This window comes from Citrus clementina, unplaced genomic scaffold, assembly GCF_000493195.1.
Source record: "Citrus clementina cultivar Clemenules unplaced genomic scaffold, Citrus_clementina_v1.0 scaffold_3, whole genome shotgun sequence".
Classification (NCBI taxonomy): domain Eukaryota; kingdom Viridiplantae; phylum Streptophyta; class Magnoliopsida; order Sapindales; family Rutaceae; genus Citrus; species Citrus x clementina.
Window position 1 is genome coordinate 28,946,917 of NW_006262339.1, and position 27,420 is coordinate 28,974,336.

The 27,420-nt window shown below is 31.9% G+C and overlaps 1 pseudogene; it reads left to right on the forward strand.

Annotated features, from left to right (window-relative positions):
- LOC112099825 overlaps positions 1–21,148 on the forward strand; it is a 149,745-nt pseudogene extending 128,597 nt beyond the window's left edge.
- Positions 21,149–27,420: the final 6,272 nt, after the last annotated feature.

Sequence of the window (27,420 nt, forward strand, 5' to 3'; positions counted from 1 at the left end):
TTTGAAATTGAATGTTTTCAACATGTGCAGGCAACCTAATGAAGAAAATGAGAATGACGATGATACTGATGAACAAAATGAATTGTTTGAATCTTGTATCGAGGAAAATATTCAAAAAGGGAATTTTTCTGAACTTTCTAATGTTTGTTTAGTTAATTCAATTGAGTCAAATAAGCAATTTGAACTTGATATTTCTAATATAAATTCGTTGCTTGATTCTGTGCAGACTTCACAAAATTATGATGACGAGCCAAAATTTGAGGAGCTTGGAAGTATTGAAAAGACAGAACAACAAGAAGCGCCTAAAATGGAATTGAAACCTTTGCCTGAAGGATTGAAATATGCTTTTCTTGGAGAAGAACAAACTTATCCTGTTGTGATTTCTTTTACTTTAACAAGCGACCAAGAAGGTAAGTTACTTACTGTTCTTAAAAAGCATAAAAATGCAATAGGATGGACTTTAAATGACATTAAAGGCATTAATCCCTTAATCTGCACACATAGAATTAATTTGGAAGAAAATGCTAAAATATGTCAACAACCTCAAAGAAGATAAACCCACACATGAAAGAGGTAGTCAAAATAGAAGTCCTTAAATTACTTGATGTGGGAATTATCTACCATATTTCTGATAGTAAGTGGGTAAGTCCTACACAAGTAGTGCCTAAAAAATCTAGAATCACTGTTGTTAAAAATGAAAAAGGTGAATTAATTCCAACACGAATTACATCTAGTTGGCGCATGTGCATTGATTATAGAAAATTAAATGAAGCCACTAGAAAAGATCATTTTCCATTACCATTCCTTGACCAAATCTTAGAAAGAGTAGCAGGACATCCCTACTATTGTTTTTTAGATGGATATTCAGGTTATTATCAAATTCCTATAGCACTTGAGGACCAAGAAAAGACCACATTCACATGTCCTTTTGGAACATTTGCATTTAAAAGAATGCCATTCGGGCTTTGTAATGCTCCTGCAACATTTCAAAGATGTATGTTAAGCATTTTTTGTGATATGGTTGAACATTGTTTAGAGGTCTTTATGGATGATTTGACTGTGTTTGGGAATTCTTTTGATGATTGCCTTGATAATTTGGAGAAAGTTTTAAAAAGATGTGTTGAAAAAGAACTCGTGTTGAATTGGGAAAAATGTCACTACATGGTTACTTCTGGAATTGTTTTGGGTCATGTTGTTTCTATTAAAGGAATTGAAGTTGACAAAGCAAAAATCGAAGTCATATCTAAATTGCCACAACCAAAAACAGTTAGAGATGTGCGATCCTTTTTAGGACATGCAGGATTTTATAGGAGGTTTATAAAAAACTTTAGTGCCATATCTAAACCACTTTGTAACCTCTTATTAAAAGATGCACCGTTTGAATGGAATGATGATTGCCAAAAATCTTTTGAAAAAATAATTTGTCTTTTAACATCTGCACCTATTATGCAATCTCCTGATTGGTCTTTGCCATTTGAATTAATGTGTGATGCAAGTGATTTTGCTGTTGGTGCTGTTTTAGGACAAAGAAGGGATGGTAAGCCTTTTGTGATTTATTATGCGAGCAAGACTTTGGATAGTGCTCAAATGAATTATTCTACAACTGAAAAAGAATTACTTGCTGTGGTATTTGCATTAAACAAATTCCGTTCATATTTGCTTGGCTCTAAATCTGTTGTGTTTACTGACCATGCTGCTGTGAGATATTTGATGAGTAAACAGGATGCCAAACCGAGACTAATTCGTTGGATTTTGTTACTACAAGAATTTGACCTTACCATCAAAGATAAAAAGGGTGCTGAAAATGTTGTTGCTGATCATCTATCAAGACTCACATCCGAATTCTGCAATGATATAACACCCATAAATGATTCTTTCCCTGATGAATTTTTATTTTCTGTTACTTCAATGCCATGGTATGCTAATATTGTTAATTTTCTTGTTACAGGTAAAATGCCTTTGCAATGGAATGCTCAAGAGAAGAAGAAATTTTTTGTTGAAGTAAAGAAATTTTATTGGGATGATCCTTATTTGTTCAAATATTGCCCAGATCAAATTTTTCGGCGATGTATTCCTGATAATGAGGTAAGTAGTGTCATTAATTTTTGTCATTCTGAAGCATGTGGTGGTCACTTTTCTTCAAGAAAAACTACTGCTAAAATTTTACAGTGTGGATTTTATTGGCCTACCATGTTTAAAGACACATATGAATTCTGCAAAAGTTGTGAAAAATGTCAAAAATTGGGATCAATTACAAAAAGAAACATGATGCCCTTAAATCCCATACTTGAAATTGAAATATTTGACTGTTGGGGAATTGATTTCATGGGTCCATTTCCATCATCTTTTGGATTTGTGTATATATTAGTTGCAGTTGATTATGTCTCAAAATGGATTGAAGCAATTTCTTGTCGAAATAATGATAGTAAAACTGTGGTTAAATTTTTAAGAGAAAACATTTTAAGTCGATTTGGAATCCCCCGAGCCATTATCAGTGATGGAGGTAAGCATTTTTGTAATAAGTCATTTGAGTCTTTAATGAAGAAATATGGAATTACACATAAAATTGCTACCCCTTATCATCCTCAAACAAATGGTCAAGTTGAATTAGCAAATAGGGAGATAAAACAAATTTTGGAAAAAACGGTTAACCCAAACCGAAAAGATTGGTCTCTTAGACTTAATGATGCACTTTGGGCTTACCGTACTGCATTTAAAACATTATTAGGAATGTCACCCTATCGGTTAATTTATGGTAAACCTTGTCATTTACCTGTTGAACTTGAACATAAATCACTTTGGGCTATTAAAGCTTTTAATTCAAATTTGGTTGATGCTGGTAATGTGCGAAAATTGCAATTGAATGAACTTGAGGAATTAAGGAATGATGCATATGAAAATTCAAGAATTATTAAGGCAAGAACAAAAGCATTTCATGATAAAAGAATTTTTCGAAAAACATTTGAGATTGGTCAAAAAGTGTTGCTTTATAATTCTCGTCTTCATTTATTTCCAGGAAAGTTAAAGTCAAAATGGAGTGGCCCATTTGTTGTAAAAAATGTATATTCATATGGGGCCATAGAAATTGAGAATCCAAATAATGGTGTCACATTTAAAGTTAATGGTCAAAGATTAAAACCATATCTGGAACATCACCCACGTGACGAGGACACCGAAATTAATTTGGATGACCCACCAATTCTTGATTAAGTTTTTAATGATTTTTTTTGTTTTACTATTATTTTACCGTTTCATTGTTTGACTTTTTTTTTCCTTAGATTGATGCACTGTACATAGTTTTTTTTTTAACATTGTTTTTCTTGTGTAAGCGTGTTTGTTTGACAGTTGTACATTCTCTCATCAATTTTCATTTTACATCATGAGCACCTCAATGAGAAAATACCTGTTCGCACATCTTAAAAGATTTCGGCGTATAAAATTTCACTTAAGAGGCCTGATACAAAGCTGTAAATCACATCCACTTTGGGATCTGCAACCACCAGAATTTGTGTCCTATGTTGAGGATCTAGAGGGACAACTCAGAACAGTAGAGAGTGGCATATATGAATTTCAAATGGAGCTTGAGGTTAACTCAATGAGAGGACGAATATTTGATTTTGGTGTGTTTTGATTTATTTTCCCGTATAAATGGCGGATAACGGTACTCCGTGACTTCTTAAGTCGGTATCTTCAGTTTCCCACAATAACTGAAACCCCAAAATCATACATGGAAGAAATACAACATAAACTCCATAAGCATTTTCCCTCTCTCCCTCAGAATGCCCTCAGGAAAATTTACAAAGCTCGTTGTGAACGACTGCGTTTGTTAATGATCAATGGCATTCCTTCTGACATTCGTTGGTTAATTGAAGCAAAGGTCCGATTAGCAGGTGAGTTTTCTGGTCAATTTGTTTCTTACATGCCTGGTTTTGGTAAAAGTACGTTTGCTAAGAAAAGGAGAGCTAAACGACTTGGCTCAAAATGTCATAACTGTGTGAGACTTGGTTGCAAACGACCAGATTGTAAATCTTTAGGAATGGTTTCTGATACTCGTGAAGATAAAATTAAATTCGTTAAAGATGGCATGAGTAAAGAATCGTTGGATGATATCTTACGATCTCTTGAGACGCATCGAAGCGGAATTGTGCAACGTGAGATTTACAATTTGTGGATACTATTCCAAAAACAAAGTGCACAGTTAAGTCTTGGGAATCTGACTCAAAAAGACCCTGTTTGCCAGTTTATAAGAAAACTAGATGGGAAGCCGATCCTCGACCCATAGAGGGCGTTCAAGCCGTTACTGGACGTAAAACCAGAGGAAGATGTGAGCCACAATCACAACTACCAGTAAATATCCTTTCACTTCACTGTTATTTTACTTTACTGTTATTTTATCATTTGCATTATTGCATTTAGCGATGTGATTTTGTATTTAATAAATATTTGGTTTTCTTTTACTGTTTGCTTTTTCTAATCATTACTTTCTTTTTACTGTTTGTTTTTGAATTATTGAGCCACGAGCTTTACTCGTCATTTGACAAATATTGCCAACCCATTTACAGCTGTTTCTCATTATTTATGTTACCAAGATCTTTAAATATGAGCTCATTTTTCAAACACTCACAACTTGTTTTTGAAAAATTAGTCCAATGGCATCATCTTCGAGTAAACAATTCAAAAATATTTGTGTGCTTTCTGGGTTTCACTATGGAAAGTACAAAGAGTTCGTTCAGGCAGCTGTAGATCTTGGTCGTGTCATAGCAGAGAGGAAACTGCATCTTGTATATGGAGGAGGTGAACGAGGGTTATCAAGACTTGTCTCAGAAGCTGTTTTTACCAGAGGAAGCCAAGTACTCGGCATTATCCCAAAACCCATGAAACCGCTAGTGTGCATGTCTGGCCCACCAATTGGAGAAGAATTAGTGGTATCAAGTATGCAAGAGAGAATATCTGAAATGATGAATCATGCTGATGCTTTTATTTTCTTGCCAGGAGATCTTGCAACTTTTGAGGCACTAATTACATTTGCATCTTGGGCCCACTTGAACATTCATCAAAAACCCATCGGTTTGTTAAATGTTAATAATTTTTATGACGGCTTGCTAACTTTTATTAACCATGCAATAAAGAATCATTTTGTTCCACATTCTGTAAAAAAACTCTTTATCTCTGCTTCTACTGCTAATGAGTTACTTGATCTTTTGCAAGCTTATACACCAGAGCCAGATCCACAGACTGTTGCACTGAATTGGTCGACTAATGACGGTAACGGTAACAGTAGCAGTAATAAGAAGTGCGATTTAGATTTAACTCTCCGTTTGTAAATATTTTCTGTTGTAGTGTTCATGTGATGTCTTCTACACTCTTTCTCTTTCCTTTTAAAACATTGAGGACAATGTCTTTTTCAGGTTGGGGGGAGGGAATAGTTGATAATTGTGGAATGTCTTAGTCCTGGTTATGTGTTTACAAAAAAAAAAAAAAAAAACAAAAAAACAAAAAAAAAAAAAATTTTTTTTTTGTAAAGACTAACTTAGGACAAATTTGAGTCGAAGATGGCAGGATATAGAGAATGTAGTCTCTCTAGAAACGCATCTTCTTAATCTTAAGGGTGTTGTTAAAAAAAAAATTGACTCTTTCTTCATCTTTGTTATTTGCTTTTAAGCTTCTGCATCAAGTTCAGGTGAGATCTCTTCTTCTTCTTCTTTTATTATTCTCTTTTATTTTTATTTTTTTGCATATCTGTAAAATTATAAAATGTTAAGATAATGTTTAGATTAGGTTGTGGGGTGGGGATAATTGACGTATATTTTAAATATGTGTGTTGTTTTTCTCTTTTCTCTTTTCTTTTCTTTGTTAAAAAAAAAACAAAAAAAAAAAATTTGTTTTTTGTCTAGGATGGCCGTGTAAAGAGTCACGACTTTTGAGACGCATCCTAATAGTCTTGTTGTATTATATTTTGATTTTGAGATTCATAGTAAGTTGTTTTTGTTCCCTTTTCTTTGAATTACTCAAATTTGTGAACTCTCCACTTGGTTATTAAGTTATTTAATTGTTTACTCATTTAACAGGTATTATTGAATCATTCTTCACACACACACTATGACACATACTAGTGGGTTGTAAGTTAAAGTTTTACAGCATTTAGTTCTTTTGATTTATTAGGAATAGTATCTAAGGTAGTAGAAAGTGTATATTTCCAAAAACAAAAAAACAAAAAAATCAAAAAAAAAAAGAAGAAGAAAAAATGTTTTTAATTTTGTTATATCTAGAAACCCGAGTAATTAAGTCCGTAGGGGTGTTTCAACACCTAGTGCCCTAAGGTCAACTGGTCTGGGAGTCACTGGCATAAAGCTCGCTACATGGGTAATAGATATATTGTTTGTTTATTAGAAACCCGAGTAATTAAGTCCGTAGGGGTGCTTCAACACCTAGTGCCCTAAGGCCAACTGGTCTGGGAGTCATTGACCTAAAGCTCGCTACACGGGTTAGAAATGTAATATAAAAAAAAATGTGTGAATAATCTATTGCCTAAAGATATAATTTCTAATGAATTTTAGAACGAAAATGTTGTTTTTCTTTTAATGAAGCCCCATAAGTATTGTGTTAATTACTTGAGCACAAAAGAAGGTTTGATGATATTCTGGATAATGAGTGAACATCAATGTGGTAAAGGAATTTGGGAGAGTTCATTTATTTGGTAATTTAGAGGATAGATGAACAACTATTAACTTGCATGTGAATTTTATAAATCTTAATATAACGCTTTAATTGCTAGAGGGCTAGCAATAAGCTGGTTGGGGGGTGTGATTAGTATTAAAAATTGTTTAATTATCAAGCGATAATATGTTATTTTATGCTTATGTTATAATTTATATTTGTGTTTATGTAATATATTATGAATTATTAATTATGTTTTAAATATATTTAATTTTGTGTATTTTTATGTGTTTATTAGGAAAATTATTAATTTCACGTACTTCGAGGCTCCAAACAGATAAACGGAGGTCAAATTTGGATTCCGGAGGTTCGAAAACCTTAAGATCAGTCAAGATCGGCTTAAAATTGGGCTTGTGTAAAAAAAGTTGACTTTTCCTGTTGACCGAGCACTGATTGGATGATGAAATGAGCTTACAATAGATATGAGTGCATGGGATAATTGGCAATCTTGACTAAATCTCAACCGTTCATGATTCAATGGCCATGATTGTGCCACGTGGCAATGGTTGGTGAAGCAAGTTGGAGGATCCGAATCTTTGTATTCGGGTCGACCCGATCCATCCATTAACCCGCCAAATCTCAACCGTTCTTTGGGTAAATCGGACGAGTCAAATGATGCCATGTGTGATGTTGACTTTTGAAGTTTGACCAGCCATTGGATCTTGATCTAAGGGTTGTGAGGAGCACATGCATGAAGCCTATGATGGACCGCAAAGCACTGGATTATGAATTTATTTTTCTATAAATAGAGCCTCATTTTTATGTTTTAATGATCTCTCTACAACTCTCTTCTTCTCAAATTCTCTCCATCTCCTTGTAATCTTGATTTCCAGGTGTGTTTTTAATATTTTGTATAATTATTTTCATTAATAAAATTAGTTTTATTTCCAATTTTAGTTGTTTTTATTTCTTTTAATTATAAGTAATTCAATTTTACTACTTCTTTTTATTTTAATTATGCTTAACTAAATAATATTAGTTAGGGGAAGGTGAAACTCTTAAGAAATAAATATGATTTAATCAAATTCTATGTTTAATTTTATAAATTAAATTATTTTCTATTTAATTTTATACATGTTTTATATTTTGAAAATTTGATTTATTGTAGACAAACAAATGAATTTGGCACAATAAATTCTTAAGATCTTAATATAAGGCATGGTGAAATGGTATTTTGACTTATTGTAGACAAATTAAATTTTGGCACAATAAATACTTAATCCATCATAAAATTAAAGGGAAAATAATAATAATTTGTATAATTAATCTTTTGAGTAATAAATCTAAAACAAATTGGCAAAAAGAATTTATTAAGTTTTATTTATTTCTAAGAGTGGATCCATAACCCTAACTAGTTCAATTCCATAGTTTCATTTAAATTAAGTTGTTTATATTCAAGTTTTAATTTCAATTTTTAGATAAAATAAAATAAACTAATTAAATCTTTTCTCTGTGGATCGACCTCGGACTCACCGAGTTATAATACAACAAGACACTCTTATACTTGGGAGTTAAAATTTACTTTTAAGTTGTGTCATGTAGCATGAACATAATTAGATTAAAGTTTTTTTTTTCCTTTTTCATAAAAGATAAAGTTAAAACTTGGCTACAAAACCTTAGATCTGCATCAATAAAAACTTAGAATAACATGCAAGAACAGTTTTTGAAAAAGTTCTTTCCACTTCATAGAACCAATTCTTTTAAAATGGAAATCACTTTTTTCACTAAAAAAATAGAGAAACATTATACCAATGTTGGGATAGGTTTAAAGAATTGCTTAACATATGTCCACACCATGGTTTTGAAACTTGGCGATTGGTCACTTATTTCTACGAGAGCTTAACACCACAAAGTAGACAAGTTGAAGAAATGGTGTGTAATGGTGAATTTAGAGATAAAAATCATAAAGATGCACTAGATTACCTTAACCAATTAGCTGAAAATGCACAACATTGGGATATTATTGGAACCTTTGAATTGACTAATAAACCACAACTATCTCCATCTAGTGGAGGAATCTATAACATTAGGGAATATCATAATTTACAAGCAAAATTTGCATCCCTAGTTAGGAAGGTTGAAACTTTTGAAAACAAAAAAAGTGACCAAGTAAAATATGTTCAAGAAATTGCATATGATGTTTGTAGTTCTAATGATCATTTCACTCAAGATTGTCCCACTCTGCCTGCACTTAAAGAATGTTTACATAATCAAGCTAATGCCATCAACACTTTTAATAAGTTAAACTCATATTCATAGACTTATAATTTTGGTTGGAGAAATCATCCAAATTTTAGTTGGATGAATAATAATAATGCACAATCTTCACAAGCACCACCTCCACAAAATTTTCAAAATACCCATCCTTATGCACCATATGTTCCACCACCATGGAAAAATTTAAAAGATACAATGCATTATTCATTAGGAAGCAAGATGCTATTAACAATCAAAATGCACAAAACTTTTTTGATTTAAAAGATATTCTTGCTAAAATTGCTTTAAGAATTAAAATTTAAGAAAAAATAAAAATTCCAGCTCAACCACAACCAAATCCTAAGATTCAAAATTCACCAATGGACCAAGTCAAGTAAGTTATAACTCTTCGTAGTGGTAAGGTTATTGATCGGCCTATTCCTGAACCTTGTAAAAACAAAAACAATGAAAATTCAAATGGTAAGGAAGAACTAAATAAACTTACACATAGTGAAAAAATAACTATTGTTCCATTTGAACCAACATTTCCAATTGCATTGAATAAACTAAGGAAATCAAACCACTCTTCTGAAATTTATGAAATCTTTAAGCAAGTGAAAGTTAACATTCCTCTGTTAGATGCAATCAAGCAAGTACCTTCATATTCCAAATTGTTAAAGGACGTATGCACTGTTAAGAGGAAATTAAAGGAAAAAAAAGTGCTTTCATGGCTGAACAGGTAAGTACCATTCTGTCTACTAATAATAAGTTGAAATATAAAGATCCTGGTTGTCCTATTATTTCTTGTATTATTGGAGATCACAGAATTGAGCATGCTTTTTAGACCTTGATGCTAGTGTTAATTTGCTTCCATATTCAGTTTATCTTTAACTTTATCATGGTGAGTTAAAATCAACTTCAACTATACTTTTGTTTGCCGATAGATCAATTAAAGTACCAAAGGAATAGTGGAAGATGTTTTAGTACAAGTTGATAAATTCATATACCCTGTGGATTTTATTGTCTTAGAAGTTGAACCTGTTGTGAATAATTATAAACCAATTCATGTAATTTTAGGTCGACATTTTTAGCAACTGTTAATGTTTTGATTAATTTTAGGAATGGTTTAATGAATTAATCATTTAGAAATATGACTCTAGAATTGAATGTTTTCAACATGTGTAGGCAACTGATAATTCTATAAAATGAGAGTTATTACATCAATTCTAGACTTAAATCAGGATCCATTAGAGGGCAAATAAGGTATTTTTATTACATTTTAGTTATATTTTGCATAAACATTCATTTTAGTTGAGTCTTAATAAGTTTTGCTTGAATCAAAGTAATTTGTGCTCAAAATAGGTGCATAATGGTAGGTTTTCATAAATCCTTAATTCATGAAGGAATACTGAGACATTAGACTATCAAGAGGAGGACAGGAGATGGCCGCAAAAGAAGTAAAGCACAATCGGGAACAATGCAGTGTTGTAGCTGCTGTTAGAGCAACCAGTGCTATAGCAATCTGGGAGCACAGAAGGAGAAAACTTAAGCACGGGTCAGATGCAGATTTGTGATCTGCATGTTTCCTAATTTAACTCATGCACGTCCACATACTTTTATTTTACCCTAGTTTACAGTATAAAAGAAGGGCATGTACCACATTGAAAGGCAGCAATGAATTAACATTGGAGAAATTAAAAGGAAAAGAATAAAACAATCAGAATTCGAGAAACCCAAGTTTGCATTAGTGAAGAATCCAGCAGAGTTATTTGGATTCAATCTTCATTGTTCTTTACTTGTTCTTTTCTTTACTCTTTGATTGAACCGATGTATTTCGTGAACAATATATTGATATTTGTTTTTCTCATTTAGAATATGAACTAGATTTTCTTGTAGTTGAGTGACAAACAATCTAATGGGTACTTGACTATTCTTATGTGTTGTTATGTCATTGCTGTAGCATTTTACTCTAGTAGTTGTTATTAATATAACTGTTATTTCGGTTGACCACCCATTTAATAGTTCAAGTTAAGATAGAGAAGCAAAAGGGCATATCTTAGTAGATATTATTAGAGTATTACTTGATCTTACTTTTAGTTTCCTAGATTAAGTTATCTTGAATCCCATAAGGGTTATACTTGAAGTAAGATTTGTGACACACTAGACATAGGTGCTCACCTTATAGGGTGGAGAGACTAAAGGGTCATAAGGCCATATCATAAGTAGATTAGCAACTGGTCATTGTTAATATATTTAAGGGTATGAGAGTTCCAATATGCGACAGCTGAGGATGCAGATTAATTCTGCCTAGTACTGCAGCACTTACCGTAATAACTGGTGTTAACTTGATGAAGAACAATCAGCCCATAAGGAAAGTTTGATAATTCAACTACCATAGTCTCACTTGAATTTTTGACACATTTAATTTAGTTTATTTCATTATGGTATTTTTTTACTTTATTCTCTCACAATCATCAATTACGATAGAACCCACTTTACGTTTGTTAACTTCGGACTTAAGTTAGTTTGCACTATTGTGATTGCTATAGCATTTTGAGTAACATCAATCCCTGTGGAGACGATCTTGAATATTCATCACTTTATTAGTTGTTGTGTATACTTGCACATTGGCATTAGTAGCATTTGATTATAAAATTTACCAACAGCAACCTAATGAAGAAAATGAGAATGAAGATGAAATTGATGAACAAATGGAATTTCTTGAATCTTGTATAGAGGAGAATATTCAAAAAGGGAGTTTTTCTTAACTTAGTGATATTTTTTTAGTTAATTCGATTGAATCAAATAAACAACTTGAACATGATACTTCTAATATAAATTTGTTGTTTGATTCTTGTCAGAATTTGCAAAATGATGATGAGAAACCAAAATTTAACGAGCTTGGAATCATTGAAAAGACTGAACAACAAGAAGCACCTAATCTGGAACTGAAACATTTGCTAGAGGGATTGAAGTATGCTTATCTTGGAGAAGAACAAACTTTTCCTATTGTGATTTCTTCGACCTTATCAAGTGACTAAGAAGGTAAGTTACTATCTGTTCTTAAAAAGCATAAAAACGGAATTGGATGGACTTTAAATGATATTAAAGGTATTAATCCTTTAATTTGCACATATAGAATCAATTTGGAAGAAAATGCTAAAACATATCAACAACCTCAAAGAAGATTAAACCCACACATGAAAGAAGTAGTAAAAACAGAAGTTCTTAAATTACTTGATGGGAGAATTATCTACCTTATATTTGATAGTAAGTGGGTAAGTCCTACACAAGTAGTGCCTAAAAAATCTAGAATCATTGTTGTTAAAAATGAAAAAGGCGAATTAATTCCAACACGAATTACATCTAGTTGGCGCATGTGCATTGATTAGAGGAAATTGCATGAAGTCACTAGAAAAGATCATTTTCCATTACCATTTTTAGACCAAATCTTAGAAAGAATAGCTGGACATCCCTACTACTGCTTTTTAAATAGATATTCAGGTTATTATCAAATTTCTGTAGCACTTGAAGACCAAGAAAAAACCACATTTACATGTCCCTTTGGAACATTTGCATTTAAAAGAATGTCATTTGAACTTGTAATGCTCCTGCAACATGTCAAAGATGCATGCTAAGTATTTTCACTAATATGGTTGAACATTGTTTAGAGGTCTTTATGGATGATTTGACTATGTTTGGAAATTCTTTTGATGATTGCCTTGATAATTTGGAAAAAACAATTTAAAAAGATGTGTTGAAAAATAACTCGTTTTAAATTGGAAAAAATGTCATTACATGGTTACTTCTAAAATTATTTTGGGTCATGTTGTATCTATTAAAGGAATTAAAGTTGACAAAGCAAAACTCATATCTAAATTGCCACAACCAAAAACAGTTAGAGATGTACGATCTTTTTAGGACATGCAGGATTTTATAGGAGGTTTATAAAAAATTTTAGTACCATATCTAAACCACTTTGTAACCTCTTATTAAAATATGCACCATTTGAATAGACTGATGATTGTCAAACATCTTTTGAGAAAATAATTTATCTTTTGACATCTGCACCTATTATGCAATGTCTTGATTGGTCTTTGCCTTTTGAATTAATGTGTGATGCAAGTGACTTTGCCGTTGGTGCTGTTTTAGGACAAAGAAAGAATGGTAAGCCGTTTGTGATTTATTATGCGAGTAAGACTTTGGATAGTACTCAAATGAATTATTCGACAACTGAAAAAGAATTACTTGTTGTGGTGTTTGCATTAAACAAATTTCGCTCATATTTGCTTAGTTTAAAAATTTTTGTTTTTACTGATCACGCTGCTGTGAGATATTTGATACTAAACAGGATGTTAAATCAAGACTGATTCATTGGATTTTGTTACTTCAAGAATTTGACCTCACCATCAAAGATAAAAAGGGTGCCGAAAATATCGTTACTGATTATTTATCAAGACTCACATCTAAAATCTGCATTGATATAACACCCATCAATGACTCATTTCCTGATGAATTTTTATTTTATGTTACTCCAATGCCATGGTATGCTAACATTATTAATTTCCTTGTTACAGGTAAAATACATTTGCAATAGAATACTTAAGAGAAGAAGAAATTTTTTGTTGAAGTAAAGAAATTTTATTGGGATGATCCTTACTTGTTCAAATATTGCCCTGATCAGATTTTTCAACGATGTATTCCTGATAATGAGGTAAGTTGTGTCATTAATTTTTGTCATTCTAAAGCATGTGATGGACACTTTTGTTCAAGAAAAACTATAGCTAAAATTTTGCAATGTGGATTTTATTGGCCTACCACATTCAAAGACACATACGAATTTTGCAAAACTTGTGAAAACTGTAAAAAAATAAGATCAATTACTAAAAAAATATGATGTCTTTAAATCTCATACTTGAGATTAAAATATTTGACTGTTGGGGAATTGATTTCATGGGTCTATTTCCACCATCTTTTGAATTTGTGTAAATATTAGTTGCAGTTGATTATGTCTCAAAATAGATTGAAGCAATGTCTTGTCGAAATAATGATATTAAAACTATCGTTAAATTTTTAAGAGAAAACATTCTAAGTCGATTTGGAATCCCTCGAGCCATTATTAGTGATGGAGGTAAGCATTTTTTTAATAAGTCATTTGAGTCTTTAATGAAAAAAATATAGAATTACACATAAAATTGCTACCCCTTATCATCCTCAAATAAATGGTCAAGTTGAATTAGTAAATAGGGAAATAAAATAAATTTTAGAAAAAAAATAGTTAACTCAACCGAAAAGATTGGTGTCTTCAACTGACTGATGCACTTTGGGCCTACCGTACTGCATTTAAAACGTCTTTAGGAATGTCACCCTATTGGCTAGTTTATGGTAAACCATGCCACTTACATGTTGAACTTGAGCATAAATCATTTTGGGCTATTAAAGCTTTTAATTCAAATTTGGATGATGCTGGTAATGTGCGAAAATTGCAATTTAATGAACTTGAGGAATTAAGGAATGATGCATATGAAAATTTAAGAATTATTAAGGCAAGAACAAAAGCTTTTTATGATAAAAGAATTTTTCAAAAAACATTTGAGATTGGTCAAAAAGTATTGCTTTATAATTCTCGTCTTCATTTATTTCTAGGAAAGTTAAAGTCAAAGTGAAGTGGTCCATTTGTTGTAAAAAATATATATCCACATGGGCCTATAGAAATTGAGAATCTAAAAAACAATGTCACATTTAAAGTTAATGGACAAAGAATAAAGCCCTATCTGGAATACCAACCACGTGAAGCAAGCACCGAAATAAATTTGAGTGACCCATCAAATCTTGATTAAGTTTTTAATTAGTGTTTTAACTTTTCACTGTTGCTTTACCGTTTGAATTGTTTGACTGTCTTGAATGATACGCGTTGTGATGTTTCTTGCTTAAAGTGTGTTTAATAATTGTGTTTTTTTTCATCACTATACATCATGAGCACCTCAATAAGGGAGATTCTGTTTAGACATCGTAAAAATCTTTTGCGAATAAAATTTCACTTGGGCGGCCAAATACAAAGTTGTAAATCACATCCAATTTGGGAACGACAACCACCAACATTAGTGGCCTACGTTGAGGATCAAAAAAGACAACTCAGAGAAACAGAGCATGGTATATATGAATTTGAATTGGAGCTTGAGGTTAACTCAATGAGAGGACAAATTTAAGTTCATTTTCCTTTTTACATTGTGTTTTTTTTGTTTGGTTTCACGTTTGATTTGATTTTGGTGTGTTTTGATTTATTTTCCCGTATAAATGGCGGATAACGGTACTCCGTGACTTCTTAAGTCAATATTCTCAGTTTTCCACAATAATTGATATCTTAAAATCAAGTATAGAAGAAATCCAACATAAATTGCATAAGTATTTTCCTTCTCTCCCTCAAAATGCACTCAAAAAAATTTACAAAGCTCGTTGTGAAAGATTACGTTTGTTAATAATCAACGAAATTCCTTCTGATATTCGTTGTATAATTAAAGTAAAGGTCTGATTAGCTAGTGAGTTTCCTGATCCATTTATTTCTTACATGTCTGGTTTTGGTAAAAGCACATTTGCTAAAAAACGGAGAGCTAAAAGACTTGGCTCAGAATCTCATAACTGTGTAAGACTTAGTTCCAAACAAGAAGTTTGTAAATCTTTAGGAATGGTTTCTAATAGTCGAGAAGATAAAATTAAATTTGTTAAAGATGGCATGAGTAAAGAATTATTAGATGATATCTTACGATCTCTTGAGATGCATCGAAGTGGACATGTGCAATATGAGATACAAAGGTTATAGAGACTGTTCCAAAAAGAAAGTGCATAGTTTAGTCTTGGGAATTTGAATCAAAAAGACCTTGTTTGCCAGTTTATAAGAAAATGGTGTGATTTTGTATTTACTCATTATTTGTTTTCTTTTACTTTTTTTTCTTTTCACTGTTTGCTTTTCTTTTTACTGTTTTCTTTTGAATTATTGAGACATGAGCTTTACACATTATCTGAAAAATACACCAACCCATTTACAGTTGTTTCTCATTTTGTCTATCACTATGATCTTTAAATATGAGCTCTTTTTCCAACCACTCACAACTTGTTTTTTAAGATTATTCTAATGGCAGCATTTTCGAGTAAACAATTCAAAAACATTTGTGTGCTCTCTGGATTTCATTATGGAAAATACAAAGAGTTCATTCAGGCAACTGTAGATCTTGATCGTGTTATAGCTGATAGAAAACTACACCTTGTATATGGAGGAGGTGATCACGGGTTATCAAAACTTGTCTTAGAAGCTGTTTTTATTATAGGAAGCTAGGTACTAGGTATCATTCCACAAACCTTAAAACCTCTAAGATGCATGTCTGACATACTAATTGGAGAAGAATTAGTTGTCTCAAGTATGCAAGAGTGAATATCTTATATGTTAAATCATGCTAATGCTTTCATTTTCTTGTCAGGAGATTTTGCAACTCTAGATGCACTGATTACATTTGCATTTTAGGCCCGTTTGAACATCCATTAGAAACCCATCGGTTTACTAAATGTTAATAATTTTTATGATGGATTGCTTACATTCATTAACTGTGCAATTAATAATCATTTTATTCCAATCTCTGCGAAAAATCTCTTTTTTTGTGCTTCTATTACTGATGAGTTAATTGATCTTTTACAAGCTTACAAATTAGAGCCAGATCCTAGGACCTTAGCATTGGAATGATTGACTAATTATAGTAACCCTAGCCCTAGTAAGAAGTACAAGTTGGACTTAACTCTTCGGTTGTAACTATCTTTTTGGAGCGATGAGGTTGGGGGGAGGGAATAGTTGACAGCTCTGGAATATGGCAAATTTTAGTAATATTTATGTCGAAGATGACTGAATATAAGGTGTACCGGCTCTAAAAATGCATCTTCAGCGGCCTGCTCAAGTGTGATGTTTCCTATTTATATTTTCTTTATCTTTTTTCGTCTTTTTGAATGCATATCTTTAAATTATGAATAATTTTTAGTTTAGGTTGGGGGAAAGGGTAGTTGACGTAAATTGTAAATAGGGGTGTTTATTTATTTTTTAAAAAAAACCCAAAAAACCAAAAAAAAAATTCAGTCTAGGATGGCTGTGTAAAGAGACATGACTTTTGAGATGCATCCTAATAGTCATGTTGTATTATATTTTGATTTTAAAATTCATAGTAAGTTATTTTTGTTCCCTTTTTTCTTTGAATTACTCAAATTGTTAACTCTCCATTTGGTTATTAAGTTATTTTGTTGTTTACTCATTTAACATGTATTATTAAATTATTCTTCACACACACACTATGACACATACTAGTGGATTGTAAGTTAAAATTTTTGTAACATTTAGTTAGTTCTTTTGATTTATTAGGGATAATATCTAAGGTAGTAGAAAGTGTATATTGCCAAAAAAAGAACAAAAAAAAGAAAAAAATTGAATGTGTTTAATTTTGTTATATTTAAAACCCGAGTAATTAAGTCCGTAGGGTGTTTCAACACCTAGTGCCCTAAGGTCAACTGGATTGGGAGTCACTGGCTTAAAGCTCGCTACATGAGTTATAGATATATTGTTTGCTTATTTATTAAAAACTCAAGTGATTAAATCCATAGGGGTGTTTCAACATCTAGTGCCCTAAGGTCAACTAATCTGGGAGTCACTGGCCTAGAGCTCGCCACATGGGTTAAAAATGTAATATTTAAAAAAAGTAAATAATTAACTGCCTAAAGATAAAATTTCTAATGAACGAAAATGTTGTTTTCTTTTAATGAAACCCCATAAGTATTGTGTTAATTACTTGAGCACAAAAGAAGATTTATGATATTCTGGATAATGAGTGAACGACCAAGAGTTAGAAAAATTTGGAAAAATTTATTTATTTGGTAGTTTAGAGGATAGATGAACAACTATTAACTTGCATGTGAATTTTGTAAATCTTAATTTAATATAATGCTTTAATTGTTAAGGGCTAGCAATAAGCTAGTTGGGGGGTGTGATTAGTGTTAAAAATTGTATGTTTATTAAGTATAAAAATGTTATTTTGTGCTATTAATGTAATTTATATTTGTAATTGTGTAACATATTGTGAATTTCTAATTATTTTTCTAAATGTTTGATTTTGTGTACTTTTGTGTGTTTATTAGGTAAAAATAATAATTTCATGCAATTTGAGGCTCCAAACAAATGTACAGATGTCAAATTTAGATTCCCGAAGCCCGAGAAATTATGTAATTATCGAGGAGGATCCGAGACTTTTGTTATAAATTTTTAAGTTTTTTACAATGGTAAATGTGGTAATTATAAAATTATAAGTTTTTATCATGTTAGGTATGGTAATTGTTAGTGGAATATGTTGGATATGCTTGAGTGGATTAAGTTATGTTTATGTTTTATTATTGGGACAAATGTAAGGTTAAGATGTAATAAGATTTATTTATTTGTGTAGTGTGGATTTACCATGTATTAGTATAAATAGAGAGGGGTGGGGGAAACACATCTCTACACACCTTCTCTTCTCTTCTTTCCCCTCAAATTCTTCTTCTCATCTCTCTTTGCAATATACTTTCAATAAATAAAATTATTTTTATTTCAATTTCCAAATACCATTTTTTAATTATGTGTTTTTCAATTTTAATAATTCCCTTTATTTCAAAAACGTTTATTTAAAGATTAGTAGTAATAGGAAGGTGAAACTCTTAGTAAACAAATATGATTTAATCAAATTTTATTTTTAATTGTACAAATTGAATTATTTTCTAATTAATTTTATCCATATTTTATATTTTGAAATTTTGATTTATTGTAGACAAAAATGGGAGTTTGACACAATGAATTCTTAATATCTTAGTATAAAATATGGTAAAATGGTATTTTGACTTATTGTAGACAAGTTGAGTTTTGGCACATTAAGTTCGTAATCCATAATAAAATTAATGTGAAAATTATTTTAATTTATACAATTAATCTTTTGGGAAATAAAATAAAAATAAAAAGAATTTGTTAAATTGTATTTATTACTAGGAGTGGATCCATAACCCTAACTAATTCAGTTTCATAGTTTTTTTCTTAAACTAAATTGCATATTTTTAGATTTTATTTTTATTTTTTTATAAACTTAAATAAACAAATTAAATCATTTCTATGTGGATCGACCTTGGACTCACCGAGTTATAATATAACAAGACACTCTTATACTTGTGAGTTAGAAATCACTTTTAAGACGAGTCATCTATTTCAGAAATTACCATTCAACCCTATCGTAGTCTTTACTAATATCTAATTTAAGAGCCATAATGCCATCTCTTTTCACTTTACTGTGTCTAATCTTGTGGAGGCATTCATAACCAATAATGACATTGTCTGTAATGAGACTATTGGTGGTGAATGCACTATGAGTTGGGGAAATGTTTGGGAAAGAATTGGCTTCATTCTATTGCCCGTCGCCTTAGCAACAATTTTGTACACAACATTGCACAGGCTTTATAGGCCTATAATCAGTAACCTTTCTAAGCTTGGTAATCTTGGGTATTAGGGAAATGTATATGTGATTTAGGAGAGCTGGGTTACTGTTGGTTAGTTATTGTTGTTATAGGTGTCAATGTGCAAGTGTACAGAACAAATAATTCACTCTCAAAACACCATTTCATCAACTCTCCTCATAAAACCCAAAATCAAAAATCAACATTTCATCTTCTACTCGTTTCTCTCTCTTCATTTTCAAGCTCCTTTTAGCCCATTTTTGATTTAATCTCCATCATAAATTAGCTTCATTCATCTCTAGGATTGATTTTCTTGTCTCAAACAAATCCATTTCACTCAAATTTTTAAAACCCGAAATTACATTTTTAAGCTTGTTTTTCTTCCAACAATGGCAGGTGGTGACAAGTCCAAGGGGAAACAAGTGGCCAAGAAGCATAAGGAAGATCATAGCGACTATTCGGAGTTTATATTGACTCACTTTCCATGACCCCTGCTTCGAAAATGATTTCTCGACAATTTCATGCCAAGATCGGTCATTACTCCTTTTTTTGTCAATTTTAGTAATATGGAGAATTTAGAAATTTATGATAAATCTCTTAGAGATTTTCTTATTACTATGGGATGGGAAAATGTATTGGTTGTTAAAGAGCATTATTATGAAAATTTAGTCAAGTTGTTTTATTCGAATATGGATATGGAAGCCTCAGATAAAATTGTTACTAGTGTGGGGGGAGTTCGTATTGAATTTGATATTGCTCTATTAAATCGTATTCTTGGAACTCCGAATGAGGGATTGGAACTATATAGTGCTAAAGCCAAAATAAAATATTCTTGGTTTTCACTTGAGAATGTTGTTCGAAAAAATTATCGATGACGTGATTTGTCCTCTGCGTTTTGTCGATCACCTTTGAAATCTCAAGCCTTACCTCTTCAAATTAGAATCCTTCATTATGTTCTTCATCATGTTATAACTCCTAGGTTTAGACATGCGGATGAAGGTAACGCTTAGATGTAGCCATATTGGATTGCATTCTTGAGGAAATTGTGCTCAATGTTGGTTATATTATCCTTAATCATATGCTTACCACTCCAAGTTTAGCCAAAAGATCATTTCCTTATGCTAGTATTATTACACGTATTGTCCAGTATTTTCAAGTACTTATAACCGAGCCAACCTTCTTGAATTCGAGGGAATTAGGCGATGAAACAATAGCTAATTTGGGGTTTTATTGGAGGGACAATAGATGGTATAAAGATCAGAGAAACAAAAAGGTTACGGAAATTGCTCCTATAGATCATCATTTCTTTAACGATGTCCTTTCACCACACTTGCTCCCTGATCTCAGTGCTCCACATCGATCACATCCTCAACCTTCCAAGGGCCCTTCCCACTCTACTCCAGCTGACTTTGAGGATCCGATGCAGCAGTTGTTGACTAAATTGGATTCTCTTTCCCAGCAGCAAGGCAAACTTCAATCCCAACTTGAGGCTTTCAACTTCAGTCTATTTCCGAGCAAGAGCGTCTCTTTGAGTAGCAGCAACGCTTATTTGAGCAACAACATCGCCTTTTTGCTTAACAGCAGCAGCTTCTTGATGGCCAGCAGCAACTTTTTGCCGCTCTTGGATTTCCACCACCATCCGCTTCATCACATCCTCCATCTCCTTAGAACTCTATTTTATTTTCAGTCATGTGTCACTCTGCACTACATCTCTACATGCATATTTGTTTAAATTTGAGGATGATTGTTGCTTGATATTTTTGATATGTTATGTTTGGTGGATTGATGTTTTTCTGAAATCTTGGTTTGTTATAATGGCTTAGTAAATTGCATGCTTAATTTACATATGTTTCTTGCTTAATCATTGAACTATTCTTTTTGGTATAAACATGGACTTATGGTAATTTTGATGATGAAGGGGGAGAAGTCATGTATTTTTGAATTCGAAGCCAGATAATACATATTTTGATCTTAAAGTATTTGTGCATGGTTTTGAATTATTAAGGGGGACCTTACAAATTGTTATAGATCATATATTCAAGGGGAGTTTTTGTTTTAAATTTAATTTATATGTTGAATTATATATGCCATGTATTAAGGGGGAGTATAAATGTCAAAATACATGAGATGTTTTTCATCATAAAAAAGGGGGAGATTGTTAGCCTAAAGGGCTACACATAATGTAATTTTGATGATAACAAATATGTGTATTAAGTAATTTAATCAATATTGTATTTCACATTTTCACTAGTTGTTGAAGGGTAATATTTATGCAAGTGAAATCAAGTTGAAAACACTCAATGGACAACGGCGAAATTAAGAATAAAGTTTAGAGCTCAATGGACAAATTATTGCGATAAATTCTTGTAAAACCGGTATGATTTAATTGATACATGATTTAGCATTTGAGAAGCTCAAGAGATTAATTCAAATAATTACTTTTCATAAATTAAAAGGTTTTATTTTTATAAGATAGAGTATTTTGTGGATTTGAGTAATTTGGACTTAAATGAAAAGTTTTGCAATCTTTGATTTTAATAAGTATTATTATTGAATTTCGGAGTTGGACCTTTTTACAAACATTTGAAATGTTTTGGGCCATACTATAATTTATGAATATTTTGGACTAAAGTGAAAGGTTTTGAGCACTTTGAAAAATATGGTATTATGTTGAAAATGACCTTTTTGAGAAACAATAATATATTTGGGGTCATATCATAATTTTAGAAAGTTTTGGAATGACAATCATTATTAAGAAATTCTGAAATTGTACATATTTGTAAAGTTTTATGACGTTTTGGGTTATAATATAATTATAAAAAGTTTTGGGCTAAAGTGTAATTTTAGTGAACAGTGTTACTGTAGCAAAATTCAAAAATAACGGTAATATCACTGTTACAAGCGGCTAACCGCTTGATTGCTGGAATTTGCCTATAACGGCTAGTTTTCGGGCTCTAACTATAAAAACTCAACTCCAACTTTATTTTAAGGTAAAATGCAAGTAAAAATAAGATCATATAACATATATTGAGCTTTCAAAACATAAATTATCATAGATTGAATCATTGTTGAGCTATTATTTGCATATCCACTCTTAAAGAGAGTTTTTGTTGTAATTTTCATTTCTTATCAAATTGTGAGTGTACAAGTGTGAGAAACATTTGGGGTGAAGAGATTGAGGAGATAATCTCTTGATTGTAAAGGTTCATTGACGCCTTGGAAGTCAATTGTAAGAACTCGAAGCCTTAGGAGGCTTGGATAGTGAAATCATCAAGCTTGGTAGGCTTGGAGGCGTGGACGTAGGCGGGGATTGCCGAACCACGTAAAAATCCGTGTGTTTGTTTTTCTCTTTCCTTACTCTTTTATTTTTATGCTGGTTTGAATTTATTGTTTTCTATTCCATTAAGGCGCTAGATTGATTTATTGTGCGAATTGTATTGCATAATTTTTAAAAACCCAATTCACCCGCCCTCTTGGGTTGCGTAACTTGCATTTCAAATACAATCAATTATCTTTAATCACAAATATGTAATAAATTATAGGATCCAAAATATCTCAACAAAACATCTATGACTACTAGCACCATCACATGGCCGTAATTTCCAATCTAACTATCATTGCTAGGTCGACTGATGTACCTATAAATCTCTTGTTGGGGGGGGGGAATATAATAAAAACAGGGTGAGTATAAAACTCAACGAGCTCAGTGAGTGGATAATAGCTTTTGAAAATAGAATTTACTTCAGAACAATTATATTCTTTTAATTAATAATTTAACAAATTACCATGAGAAACTTAAATAAAAATATTTAATTATAAATCATATACTGATATAAACATAATATATAACATCGCATAAAAATGGAAGGAATCATAACACCTTGTAGTCTCAAATACTAAATTATGAAAATTGTCACTAAACAAGTATCCAGGGAAATAATCTCATCATACCCAGAACTCGACGGACGGGCAATCAGGGAACCATCATGCCTCAGAGCTACAATGGATAGATGAGGAAATGTTATCTCATATCTCATCATATATGTGCATGCATAAACTAGTCCCCAAAGGACAGAACGCCCAAGCACACGACCCAAAGTCTTTGTGTATACTTAGATGGGCCCCAAAGGCATATATCTCATCTACATCATCTGTATCTCAATATCTGTATCTCAATATCTGTATCTCTGTAATCATCATACCACATGCATATGTCCTCAAAAGGTAAAAGCGCTCAAACACACGGCCCAAAGCCTCTTTGTGTGTTCAGATGGGCCCCAAAGGCCTCTCATCTCATATGTATCACTGTATCTAGAACGGAAGGGTACTGTCTAATGATTTTTAAAACAAACACTTTGAGACTCTTTGGCTTTCCAGGATTAAACACTTGTCCTCTGAGGGACTGTCCTTAGTGACAACATTTTTTCAACCCTGACTGGTTCATATCAAATGAGCTAACTAAATTGCAAAGCAATTGAATTCATTCATGATGGAGTAGGCGACTATCGGCTGTCCTTGTAGTCCCAATCTCTCATAATTGATTCATGTGCTTGAGGTGAGTTATTTTGGAGATAATCGTAGTAGGGATATTTTGGAGATAATCTTAGTAGGGACCAAGCTGTAATAACGCTTTACACCTTCATTGATGGAGCTGTCATTACTTTAGTAATCCTAAACTAACATGTGGTGGCTTTAGTGTACTGCAGGAGACATTTTCTGCAGTTTTCAAGCTGTTAAGGTTGCTGTTAGCCTAAAGGGCTATACAATTATAATTTTGATAATAATAAACATATGTCATTATATTTCACAATTTCACTAGTTTTTTAAAGGTAAAATTTATTCAAGTGAATCAAGTGAAATCGAGCTCAAGACACTCAACGAACAACAGCACAATTAAGAACGAGTATTAACTTAGTGAAATTCATTGCTACAAATCTTCTAAAGCCGGTATGATTTAATGTATGCATAATTTAACATTGAAAAGCTCAAGATTTTGTTAATAAATCATCATTTTTCATAAACCAAAGGTTTTACAATTATTTTATGAAATTAGTTGTTTTTCAAAATATGGACTAAAATGAAAAAGTTTTGCAATATTTGATTTCAATAAGCATTGTTTTAAATTCTGGATTTGGATCTATTTGCAAGAATATAAAACATTTTGGGTTGTAGTATAATTTTTGAAAGTTTTAGATTATTCTTTAATTCTTAAAAGTTTTGGGGCCAAAATAAAAATATTAAAAATATAGTGGGAAGACAGAGTTAGCGGCTAGCCTCCTGAGAGTAAGCAGCTAACCGTCTAGGCCAATTTTTAAAGTTTTCAAATCTAAATTTGTAATGATAACTAGCCACATAAGCCTAGTGGCTAACCATCTGATTTAAGCAACGATTCAGTTATTTTCTAGAGGTCAATAACAGTTAATTTACTTGTCTAAACTATAATCAAAATTAAATCTAGTAATATTTTAAGCAAGAATAAGAGCATACAACATATTTTGAACTTTCGTTTTGCAAATCATTATACATTAAGTTATTATTGAGCTATCATTTGTATATCTACTCTAAAAAATAGTATTTGTGTAATCTTTCAATTTATTATCAAATTTGTGAGAGTTTAATTGTGAGAAACACTTGGGAAAAGGTGTGTGTCAGTGAAACACTACTTGTAAAGGTTTATTGATACCTTGAAAGTCAATTGTAAAACTTGAAATCTTGGGAGACTTGGATAGTGAAATCCACAAGTTTGGTTTGCTTGGAGGCGTGGACGTAGGTGAGGATTGTTGAGCCACGTGAAAGTTTTCATGTTTGCATTCTCTTCCCTTACTCTTTTATTATTGTGCATTGTCAAATTTATTGTTCTTAATTTCATTAAGATATTAGTTTGTTTTGTTGTGTGGTTTTAATTGCTTAAGTTTTTAAAAACTCAATTCACCCCCCTCTTGGGTTGCATATCTAGTATTTAATTTGGTATTAGAGCGAGGTTCTATTATTAGGACTTAACCATCAAGAGTAAAAGATCCATGGCAACTCAAAATGATTCAACATTTAGGGAAAGTCAATCCACAACTAGACCACTATTCTTTGATGAAAATGATTATCCTTATTGGAAAAGTATGATGAAAATTTACTTGCAAGCATTAGGTTATGAGATATGAGAAGTCATTTGTGATGGTCTTTTTATACTTACCATTACAAATGAACAAGAGGAAGATATTCTAGAACATTCTAATCAATGGAGTGAACAAGAAAAGAAAAAGATGTCTTTAAACTCCAAAGCTGTAAATGCTTTATTTTGTGCCTTAGATAAGAAAGAATTTCATAGAGTTTTCGGTTGTGAAAATACTCATGAAATTTGGAATAAACTTGAAGTTGTCTATAAGGGTACAAATTAAGTGAAATAGTCTAAAATTCGTAGACATATTATATATAATGAGTTGTTCCAAATGGGACAAAATAAGAGTGTCCATTCCATGGACATTAGATTTAGGGATATAGTAAACACTCTAGGAACACTTGGCAAGACCTTTTCAAATAGTGAAATGATAAAGAAAATCATTAGGTAAATACCAAAAGAATGGAGACCTAAAAGAACTGCCACTGAGAAAATCAAAGATTTAAATACTTATTGATGATTTAATTGGTTCTCTTATTTTTTACGAAAAAACTTAGTAGCTAAGAAGCGTGATTAATACAAAAGGAAAAAGAGCATTGCTTTTAAAGCTTTAAAACCTAAAAGTAATGAAGAAAGTGATTTTGAGGATGAAGACATGACTATAATGACAAGAAAATTCAGAAAGTTCTTCTTCTTCTTCAAGCCCTGTAGAGAAAATCTCAAGTTTTAGGTACCCAAACCTTTTGGGTCCTTGAGAGTTAGCAATGGGTCCTTTTGGAACCCAAACACATTTCATACCATAATATGCATTTCTCTTCACTGCACATCTATTTTTCATATGACCATCTTGATTACAATAATGACATACAATTTGATTGTTAATAGATGTATTCTTCATAAAATAACTCTTGTAAAATTTTTGTCTCAAATTTGGCTTATAACCAATGCCTCCTTTGTCAAATACACATTTTTGTGAGTTTAGCAAGTTGTCCAACATCTTTTGCCCATTTGTGAATTTTAACACAATCTCATTTAGTTCATTGCTCTTCTTTCTAAGCATTTCATTTTCATTTTTCAAGTCATTCACGTGTGACTCTAAGTGCTCCTGTGGAGTGCTAAAATTCTCAAATAATGCAACTCTATCATGCAATATTTTATTCTCTAATTCTAGGCATGTAATCTTTGGACTAAATGATTCATTTTCATCTTTAAGCTCTATCATCTTCTTTTTAAGACATATATTCTTTTTACCAATCTTCATCAGCTCATCATGCAAATCCTTAAAGACATCATGTAATTCATCATATGTAGGAAGAACACTTACTTCATCAAGTTCATCACATGATTCTTCCCCAAAGGCCATGAGAGCTAAATTTTTCATTTCTTGTTGCTCATCATCATCACTTGTTTCCTCATCGCTATCATCCCACGTGGCCATCATAGCTTTCTTCTTGAGTTTGTTGAGAAGAGGACATTCTGGTCGTATATGTATGGGCTTCTTGCATTCATAACAAGTGATTGACTCTTTCTTCTCCTTTCTAATCTTGTAGCCTCTGAACTTTCTCTGCTCATTATTCTTCTTGTAAAATTTTCTAAATCTTCTAGCCAACATTGCCAACTCCTCATCATCCATCTCGCTTTCCTCATCACTCTCACATTTTGAAGCCTTAAGAGCAATGTTTTTCTTCTTTTCCTCATGCCCTTTTTCTGCTGCCAAATCTTCTTTATATGAAATGAGAGAACCAATTAAATCATCAATAAGTAATACATTTAAATCTTTGGTTTCCTCAATGGCAGTCCTTTTTTGTCACCATTCCTTAGGTAGAGACCTAATGATTTTCTTAACTTTTTCGCTATTTGAAAAGGTCTTTCCTAGGGCTCCTAGAGTGTTC